General features: G+C 44.1%; 1 non-coding gene across 1 annotated transcript; it reads right to left on the bottom strand.

Moving 5' to 3' along the window:
* Nucleotides 1-345: 345 nt before the first annotated feature.
* LOC124227503 (small nucleolar RNA SNORA2/SNORA34 family) lies at nucleotides 346-472 on the bottom strand. Its single transcript, XR_006885511.1, has one exon. It is a non-coding gene; the product is annotated as a small nucleolar RNA SNORA2/SNORA34 family (small nucleolar RNA).
* Nucleotides 473-8,432: the final 7,960 nt, after the last annotated feature.

Here is an 8,432-nt window from a genome sequence, read left to right as displayed (position 1 = left end):
ATTTATCAAAAAAAGAGCATCTTCCCTCTAAGATGAACTGCAGTCAACAGCTAAGCTCAGCAGTGGTGAGTCTAATGTGGCCACTCAGCATACTAACAAATTAAAATGGAATAGCGCCTTAAAAGACTGGACGATACGGGACTGCTTGGTTAATGTCCTAACAACCACAAAGCAAGCCCGTGAGTGAGAGAGGCAGAGAAAGGCCAAAAACTCCAAGTCCCTCTGAATGGCTAAGAAATACTATTTTGGTTAAGTCCCTGGCCCCACAGAGTAAGCCCCTGATTCTTAAACCTAACATAGTCCAATTGCTCCGTAAAAGAAAAAAAGGACATTATATTCTATAGACTATGTTTCTTCCAATTGACTGGGTCCCGGGGTGCTGAATGGCCGACAGACCATAGAAGGACATTGCTCTCGGCTCCTGCTTGAAACCAACAGCCACAGCAAACTGCTGGTCTTGATTCAGGGCCTACGAAATTTTCTTTCTAGAAAAGCACAATGGCCAAAAGGTGGAAGCATCCCAAGTATCCACTGATGGATGAATGGATAAACAAAATGTGGTGCGTACACGCAATGAAATAATATTCAGCCCTAAAAAGGAGGGAAATTCTGACCCGTGCTACAACATAGATGAACTTGAGGACGTTCTGCTAAGTGAAACAAGCCAGTCACCAAAGGACAAATACCAGATGATTCCACTGATGTGAGCTTCCTAGAGTAGTCAAATTCATAGAGACGGGAAGTAGAATAGCGCTGTCAGGGGGCGGGGGAGGGAGGGCTGGGGAGTTAGTGTTTAATGGGGACAGAGTTCTAGTTTTGCAGGATGGAAAAAGTTTGGAGAAGGATGGTGATGGTGGTTGCAGAACGATGTGAATGTACTTAATGCCATTGGATGTTACACTTAAAAATGGTTAAAATGTTTGATTTTATGTTATGTGCATTTTATTACAATTTTTTTAAAAGCATCATTGTTGGGGCTGGCCTGGTGGCTCAGCGGTTAAGTTCACCTGTTCTGCTTCAGCAGCCCAGGGGTCACTGGTTCGGATCCCGGGGGCGGACATGGCACTGCTTGTCAAGCCATGCTGTGGTAGGCGTCCCACATATAAAGTAGAGGAAGATGGGCACGGATGTTAGCTCAGGGCCAGTCTTCCTCAGCAAAAAGAGGAGGATTGGTAGCAGATATTAGCTCAGGGCTAATCTTCCTCAAAGAAAAGAGAGAAAGAAAGAAAATAAATAAAAAGCACAGTTGTGTCTCCAAAGGAGTTCCTGGCATTTTTCAGGCTGAAGTCTTCAAATTTAAACATTGTGAAACTTAATAAGAGTGAAACAACTTTTACTTGACTTGAGGGAGTGTTCTTCAAGCCTTTCCAAAACATTTACCCTCAGACTGAATATTGTACACATGGAAATTTTTATCTTTCAGAGGAAATGCTTGCAGAGGGTGAAATTTGAAATTAGGGAGGTAAAAATGAAACATTTCCCAAACATAACTATATTATTTGCTATTGTGAATGTAGTGACAAATAAAGGCACTTTTAAGAAACCCACACAATAAGCATACAAAACTTTAATGACTAGGAAAATTAGGTGGGGCCGGAGATTCTTTTCTTCCAACCAGAATATTACGCTGCCTTTCTTGTGTGATGGAGAAGCAACAGACCCGCTTTCAGAGGGTTGTGAGTTTTGAGCCCTTGGGACCCGCTGTGCCTGCAGCAGACACTGTTGGTGCCTGAGCCCCATCTCCCCGCCTACCCCTGTGGGCATGTGCAGACAGTCCTTGCTCACACCTATGGCCCCTGCACCTCTCTGTGCCAGAGCGTTTGCTGGCCTCTGGGGAGTGCTTTGCCTGTGTGCAGGCAGGCTAGAAGGGCCAAAGGGTTAACGCTCCTGGAGCAGCCAACAAGGGCTGCAGGTGATGGATAAATACCCCGGCTCCCTCACTCTCAGGTGAGCTCTGCCCAGAGAAACTGAGCCCCAGTTCCCTACATTGGGAACTCATTAGCATACTCAATATTGCATTATTTTTTCCCTCACAGTGCTACCTGGGGTTTTCTCCTAAGAAATTGGAGAGAAATTGGATCCATTCATCTTTTTATTTATTTATTTATTTAGTTTTGCTGAGAAAGATTCGCCCTGAGCTAACATTTGTTGCTAATCTTCCTCTTTTTTGCTTGAGGAAGATTCTCCCTGAGCCAGTATTCCTCTGTTTCGCATGTGGGACACCGCCACAGCATGGCTGACAAGTGGTGTAGGTCTGCACCTGGGATTCAACCCCTTGAACCTGGGCTGCCGAAGCAGAGCATGCAAGCTTAACCACTAGGCCACAAGGCTGGCTCCCATCTTTTTATTTTTAATAAATGTTTTTATTGTGGTAAAATATACATAACATAAAATTAAACATTTTAGCCATTTTCAAATGTACAGTTCAGTGGCATTAAATACATTCACATTGTTGTGACACCGTCACCAGTGTCTCTCTCCAGAGGTTTTTCATGTTCCCAAATTGAAATTCTGTACCTAGTCATCGCTAACTCCCCATCCCCTCCCCACAGCCCCTGGTCCCCACCATTCTACTTTCTGTCTCTATGAACTTCACTGCTCTGGGTTCCTCATGTTAGTGGAAACATACAGTCTTTGTCTTTTTATGCATAGCTTATTTTACTTAGCATAGTGTCCTCGAGGTTCATCCATGTTGTGGTATATGACAGGATTTCCCTCTTTTTCAAGCCGGAACAGTATTCCATTGTACGTGTACACCACATTTTGTTCATCCGTCCATCATCAAAGGACACTTGGGTTGCTTTGGATCCACATCTTATCCCGAGCTCTGCTCTGGGGGGACTAAGACAATGCTGCTCTCAGATGTTTTGAATACTGTCCAGAGGGAATGTGATGGTTATTGGAAGTTGGAATCAACTAGTTAAATGGAGGGATCCCAGAACTCCTTGTCATGTAGACCCCTCATCTCGGGCTGCAAAGGCATATAGACCCTCAATCTGGCGAAACTGGCTGGTTGTGGGAACAGCTGGCCTCAGACTGTGGGTGACGTGCAGAGAAATGCGAGTTCAGTCTTAAATATTTGGCCCATTGCAGATGACTTTTCCCAAGCAAACAAGCTTATGTTTTAAGCTCTGTTAATCGTCAGATAGCTATTAAATATTTGACCTAAGTCCTGAGCTACAAAGAAGCGTATGTTCAAATGTCACAGACTAAAAGAATGTATCAAGCAAATTTATCCAGTCAGTGGTATTTTCTTTCACAATATTCATGATACATGGCTACAAGGGGTTCTAATGGATTTGTAAATATTTGGGACCCAGTTACCAGTTCGTTGGCATGCCCTTCACTGTGGTGTCACTTGCTTTCAGCAATGAGGGGCCCACACAAAATAGATATATATGATATGCATGAGACAGATGACATGGGACATCCTGAAGATAGTGTGTGCATGCTGTAAGGATCAGGTGCAGGAGCAGAACCCACGTCCACCCAATTATCTGGTGGAAGTAGAAATCCCCTCTGGGGAAAGCTTTATTTGCTTCTTTCAAACATGCGCATATCCCAGAAGGGATCATTTATAGTGAGTGTAAACACATTATTGTGCAGTTGGATTCTCTCTCTTTTGTAGCTCATGAGGAACTTGTATTACCACAGGATGTTTATTTTGTTTAGAGTCAGGAGTACTTGTGTGCTTGTGCTGGAAACTGAAAGAAAATTTCTTTTGGAAATTGCTTTTCCAGAAAGTATATTTATTATATATGAGCAGTTTGAGCTCATGTACCTTGTTTTTCATCCTTTCCCCCCATACTCCTTATTTTAAACTATTATATATATTGGCTTACAAATCCGAGATTCACAACTTAAAAAAAGGTGTTTTACAATGATTGGCTCTGCTCCGGGAACGGTGCCAGTCCCTGTCCTCAAGCCGGTGGGGCGGAGGTTATCCGCTGCGTCAAAACCTGGGGATGGGAAGAAGAGCTGCAGCATTAGGAGAAGGATTCCCTCTGCGGGTGCTCACACTGAGGGGATCCTGCATGGTGTCAGCCAGGACCTGAAATAAGCAAACTCTGGTACGGCAGGAACCTTCAACCTTCAAAGCTGGACTATTTTAAACTTTTTTTAATTAAAAATTTTTAAAAATTTGTTTCTTTTCCAGCTTTATTGAGCCGGACATGTTATAACAGACAATGTTTGACATTGACAATTGACAATGTTATAATCGACGTGTAACATTGCGTAAGTTTAAGGTGTACAATGTGGTGATTTGATACATTTATGTATTGCAAAATGCTTACCACTGGAACATTAGCAGACACCTCCAGGCTGTCACATAATTACCATTTCTTTTTTGTGGTGAGAGCATTTAAGATCTACTCTCTTAGCAACTTTTAAGTATATAATACAGTATCATCAGCTATAATCACCATGCTGTACATTAGACCCCAGAACGTGTTAATCTTGTAACTGGAAGTTTGTTCCCTTTGACCAACACCTCCCCATTTACCCCCCCGCCCAGCCTCTAGGAGCCACCATTCTGTCCTCTGTTCCTCTGCGTAAAGCTGATCCATTTCTCTTCTAATTGTACTCTCCATTTGTCTGACCCTATGGTATGATAAGTTTTTAAAAATCCCTTCCCAGCCTGCCTCAGCTATGCTAAGAACGAGCGAGGATCTGGGTGGTGGGAGCAGCAGGCCCAGGGTGATGGAGGCAGTGACACTTGCAGATCTCTAAGGGGCAGCTGAAACTCACCAGAGATGCTGGGTCACCTGGCCCCAGGTATTCTCCTTTCCGAAGTTCCTGGGTTACCAGAACAGTGGGATTCTCATGTGTGCTGATAAAAGGACTTGTTGAAAACAATGAGCTTTGGCTACATTAATTACAGTCGTTTCTTCTAATCCCCCGAAATCTTGCCCGGTTGGAGAGCCACAGAACGCAACAGGCTTCAGGGAACCTTGGATCCTGGGGACTTTCTGGGGCACCCATAGGCTGTGAGGTAACTGATGGTGGTACTTCAATTCCTCATTCGCTGGTTCACTATGAAACAGGGATCACCTAGTTTAAAAACATATTTTCAATAAATCTCCATCAAGATCTGCCCTCCCACCCAGAGTGCAATACCGTATTTGGCTGATAAAAGAGTCATTAATCAACAAAGAACGGTAATGGTTGACCCTGTTTTTTTTGGTGAGGAAGATTCACCATGAACTAACATCTCCATTTTGTGCACGGGTCACTGCCACAGCATGGCCGCCGACGAGTTGCGCAGGTCTGCGCCTGGGAACTGAACCTGGGCCGCTGAAGAGGAGCATGCTAATCTTAACCACTAGGCCATGGGGCTGGCCTCATGGTTGGCTGTTTTGGGCAATAGTGAGGTGAATTGGTGGGAAGAGTCTTGGGGTCCCAGTTACCTCAGAGCAGACAAATGAGCAGCAGTCCTGGGAGGCACGGCCCTCCTCTGCCTGCCGACTTTCTGTCTCCCTCAGCCCAGCTCTTCCACGATCACTGCTCCACAGACCTCTAGATGCCCAAATGGTAAAGAAGGGCAGCAGAGTTTTACTGCAGAGACAAATGTTGGAACATTTTTCATTTGGTAAAAGCTTTTCCCCGTGTAAAAAGTGGTCTTATGCTAAATGCTCAGATACTAAATCCTAGTGATATTAAAAACAAAGAAGAAGATAAATAAGAGTTCCAGTTCAGCAGAGATAATAACATTGATTTCATGTCTAAAGAAATTGAATTATCAGGTTGTAAATCCGTGGTTTCTTTTGTGCTTCTTAAAAAGACTGAAAGCCTTACAAGATCATTTTTATTGTATTTTACAGGCATTTAATATTAAAGGGAGCTAAAATGGAACTCCATCATTGGGACACTGCGTAATCAGATGGAACTAGTCAGCTGTAATGGCTTTTTGCTTTCTTGTTGGGAGAGCCATCCTAAGAGAGGCTGCACCATGCTGGTGGTCCACCGTGGTGGCGTGGCTCCTTTATCAGGGCACTCCAACTCCCGTGGCTGTGGAAATTCATGGCCATCTTGGTGGGAATAACTAATTCACATGCCAGGGTGAAAGAGCGGAAGATAAGGTGGAAGCCAAAAAGAGGCAACAGGTAGGAGAGGCGTTTTTCAGGCTCTGAGGAAATCATCTTGAACAGCACTCCCACACAGCCTGGCTCTCACGAAAGGGGTTTACAGGGCCTGCCATGGCCTCCCTTTAGCATCCCTGAGGTGGAGTTTTCCGTTTGCCTCAGAGCCATGCACGTACGTGCAGGATGAATGTTTTCCGTCCTCTCAGAACATTTGGGATCTTTGAGGTCGTTGTGTGGTTAAGTACTGATTGGAACTGTTGCAAATATGAATTTTGCTTTTTAAAAATGGAAAGAAAAAGCATGATTTGGAAGCAGCAAATGTAATAGAACAGCTCTGTTCTGTCTGGCGAGTATCCCTAGAAGTGAGCAGTCAGGGGATCCACGTTGACATGGAAATGGTGGCCCATACGGTCAGTGATTCAAGATCGAGTTCAGAACTTGAAATCGCTGCTCAGAAACCGTGCCCCAAGCCTACTCAGGAAGAGCTTGCAAACATCTTTGCACATGAAAATCTCTTTAAGAAATACATTTTCCTTCTCTCATTGGTTTTATCCAAGCTTCATTAAATTCGTGAACACTGCCCCTCTCATATGACCTTGATTAATACCCTGTACTAGAGATGGAAAATACATCGTCCTAGCAGCTAGTGTCAGAATCCTCTTAGGAAGGCACAGAAGAGTTTCCTCTGAGCTCCCACAGGATTCGGCCTATACTTTTTATGGTTTTTAAAAAAACATTGTGGTAAAATAGAACATAAAATTTACCATATTAACCATTTTTAAGTGTAGAGACCAGTGGCATTAAGTACATTCCCATCGCTATGCAACCATCACTACCATCCATCTCCAGAACTCTTGTCGTATTGCAAAACTGAAACTCTATACCCATTAAACACCTCCCCATTCCCCTCCCCCAGCCCCTGGTGTCCACCATTCAATTTTCTGTATCTGTGAATTTGACGACTCTGGGTAGTAAGTGGAATCATACAGTATTTATCCTTTGTGTCTGGCTTATTTTATTTAGCATAATGTCCTCAAGGTTCATCCATGTTGCAGCGTGTGTCAGAATTTCTTTCCTTTCTTAAAGCAGAGTAATGTTCCATTGTATGTATATTCCACATTTTGGCCTATACTTTTTTCTTTTTTTGAGGAACATTAGCCCTGAGCTAACATCTGCTGCCAAACCTCTTTTTTGCTGAGGAAGACTGGCCCTGAGCTGATATCCGTGCCCACCTTGCTCTACTTTATATGTGGGACACCCACCACAGCATGGCTTGACATGTGGTGTGTAGGTCCGCACCCGGGATCTGAACCAGCTAACCCCGGGGCCACCAAAGCAGAACTTGCAAACTTAAGCACTGTGCCACCAGGCTGGCCCCTGGCCTATACTTTTGATACAGCACTTATTATCTACTGTCTCTTTTAGCCTATAAGCTGCATGAGCACAGAAAGACGTGAAGGATTCACACTTTAAATCCGTTCACCCTGGCATGTGGCAGAGTATCCAGCATATCATCAGGACATATTACCCAAACAGGCCCATTAATGCTAACTTTACACACACACACACACCCCAAAATCAATGTGGGGGGGGGCATTATTAACTATTACTATGAGTGAGAGGGGATAACCTGGCCCTAGCAATATATTGATTGCTTGACTGACTAATTGGTTGATTAAATTATTCATTCATCCAACAAATACTGCACATACCCATCATATGTCAGGCATTTTGCTAATGACCAAGGCCACAATGCAGATACAGTCCCTGCCCTCATGGAGTTTCTGACTGATGGGGGATAAATTAGAAAATTATTTCCCCAATAAATATATACTTACAAACTGTGATAAGAGCTGGGAAGGAAAATTATAGCTAGGCTCATATGTGTGATACAACAGAAACACACACTTCTAATGAGATTTTTAAATAGAAAGAAAACATATTCATCAGGACTCTGACCTCTGATTGAAGTTGACAGAGGGAAATTCAATCACAAAAGCTTCCCTCCTCCAAAACCTAAGAGTGTGAACAACCAAAGGGTAAGTAAGAGTCTGCAAACTGCGGGCCGAAGCAAGCAAAGGGCCGATCGTCAATAACAAGGTAAGAAATGAGTCCCCGAGAAACAGCTCAGCAGCTCCGCCCTGCTCCCTGCAATGCCAACTCCGCCCTCTGCAGAAACACCATCCAGGAGAAATGAGCACATGAAATCCTGACGCATCGCACATGTGACCTCCAAACTGTGGAGAGGCAGGAGAGAGAGAGGCTGCTCCGGGAGGAGACGGTGCATGCAACAGATGCATACAGTGAGACTGGTGAACAAGACAGTGCAAGGGGCAAGGGCTGAGCTGG

The sequence above is a fragment of the Equus quagga genome, chromosome 15, assembly GCF_021613505.1.
Source record: "Equus quagga isolate Etosha38 chromosome 15, UCLA_HA_Equagga_1.0, whole genome shotgun sequence".
Classification (NCBI taxonomy): Eukaryota; Metazoa; Chordata; class Mammalia; order Perissodactyla; family Equidae; genus Equus; species Equus quagga.
This window is presented reverse-complemented; position numbering and strand designations above follow the sequence as displayed.